This window comes from Theobroma cacao, chromosome 10 (assembly GCF_000208745.1).
Source record: "Theobroma cacao cultivar B97-61/B2 chromosome 10, Criollo_cocoa_genome_V2, whole genome shotgun sequence".
NCBI classification, from domain to species: domain Eukaryota; kingdom Viridiplantae; phylum Streptophyta; class Magnoliopsida; order Malvales; family Malvaceae; genus Theobroma; species Theobroma cacao.
This window is the reverse complement of record NC_030859.1, coordinates 7,946,961-7,948,989: the sequence shown is the minus strand read 5'-3', so window position 1 is coordinate 7,948,989 and position 2,029 is coordinate 7,946,961. Positions and strand designations below refer to the sequence as shown.

At 36.9% G+C, this 2,029-nt stretch overlaps 1 long non-coding RNA gene across 1 annotated transcript; it reads right to left on the bottom strand.

The window, feature by feature from the left end:
* LOC108663782 lies at positions 205 to 1,794 on the bottom strand. Its single transcript, XR_001929814.1, has 3 exons — positions 1,765 to 1,794; positions 1,484 to 1,559; positions 205 to 239 (listed from the first exon to the last, which is right to left on the bottom strand). It is a non-coding gene; the product is annotated as an uncharacterized LOC108663782 (long non-coding RNA).

The window sequence follows — 2,029 nt, the reverse complement described above, 5'->3', positions numbered from 1 at the left end:
AACTTTAAATCAAAATAGTAATAGACATTGCCAACTCGTATTGGCATTTCTCATTTATTATATACATACATTGTCTGCAACATGTATTCCAATAATGTATATTCGGTTCGCTTATACATCTCAAAAAGAAGACTTGACTTCCAACGGAGGGACTCGGATGAATGTACAGCTACTGAATGTCGAGACACCTACCAAAAGATGGACACAGGTTTACAAGGACACCTCGTCTTAGTTACCGGCTGCCTCATGATTTGAAAACAAATTTGAAAATGGTGAGTATAAACCCAGTGAGTGAACAAAGAAGGGAAGAAGCATACTATAAGGAATCTTTAATGAAATCATGATGCATTCTTTTTCAAAACAATGCTATTTATTTCTATTCTTATTGAAAACCCCTCATCAAGCCCTTAAATGATTAATCATTTGAAAATCAAGGACCTATACATAACAAACCATTTGAAGAATGAAAACTTCAATATTACACAAGCAAGTCAAATACGACAACGAATCTTCGCTGCAGCGGAAAGGCATTCTCGCTGCAGCTATGTTGCAGCGAGAATGAATTTTCGTTGCAGCAACATTGGGATTTAGTTATTAACCGAACGAGGGTTTCTCAACTGAACGAGGGTTTCTCACTAAACCTCCTCATTTTAAACTTAACTCTTTTAATCCTTAATGCTGGAAGTCCATGCTCCCATATGGTAGCAAAGAAGTGAAAGATAGGGCAGCAATTGGACAAGATAAGAGACCAAAATAAAAAGTTTTTCGTTGTAGCGAGATTTAATCTCGCTGCAGTGAAATTGCAACCCAGAAAACAAAAAGTTTCTCGCTGCAGCAAAAATGCATCCTCGCTGCAGTGAGTTTTCGACCAGTGTACCCCTCCAAATCCGAGAGTTTCTCGTTGCAGTGAAATACAGGGCATCAATGCAAAATTTACCTTTCTCCCAAAGGAAAAACCATCCTACCAAAAGGTCCAAACCAACATGAAAACACATAACAATTTCTCAAGGTTTAACATGTCAAGTTTCACATGCATTACAACCATAACCCATTATCCATCAATTTCCTATAACACACATATTTACATATATATACATACATATATACCCATCATCATCATCACACCATCTCATCATCATCATCACCAGCTCATGCGCACTCCCTACTCGCACATGGCTGGGTCATCACCGGGTTATGCGCACTCCCTACTCGCACATAACCGGGTCATCCTCGGCTTATGCGCACTCCCTACTCGCACATAGCCGAGTCAATATAATTACACAACATTATACTCAAGCATATATGTATATCAACATAATGCAGCCACATAGAAATCCATAATAATCACATTTCATAACATAAACCTTTTCTCAAAAGCTTGTTCCCAAGGCATTCATTTTCATGAAAAATTGTATCAAATCATTCAAACACTTTATCAAATCCATCATATTCCCAAAATCAGTTTTGAAGGTAGTCCACTCACCAATTGATTGTAGAACCTTTAGTTAACTCAAATTCCCTTAATGATCCAATTGGAATGATGGTGCTTCCTTAAAAACCTAGGATCACATTAACATAAACAATAGATTAATTTACACACTATGAACTCTAAAAGCTATCTCTTAGCTAGTTTTCAATTGCCACTTTAAATGGCTATCTATGTTCACTAAAAAGAAATGAACATACTAAACAATAAAACAGCTCATAAATCACAATTACTAGCCATTTTCTGTAGCTAAAAATCAAACTTGGTGCATCACTCACCCTAGGGTTCCTTTGTAGTTGGATTATCTTCCAATAGCTTCCAAATCAATAGAGTGATTCTCCCTTTCTCTCTCTAAAATGCCCAGCTAGTGAGAAAAAGTATGAAAACAAGATATTTCAAGGTTTTTGAAGTGAGAAGATGAAATAGCACAAGGGTCTATGGAAGGGTGCACCAAAAGCATGAAAATTAGAGCTAGAGAGAAAAAGTTGTGGAAGTTTGAAAATCAAGCTTCCATGGAGTTTGAAGAAACGTGAGAGAGGAGAA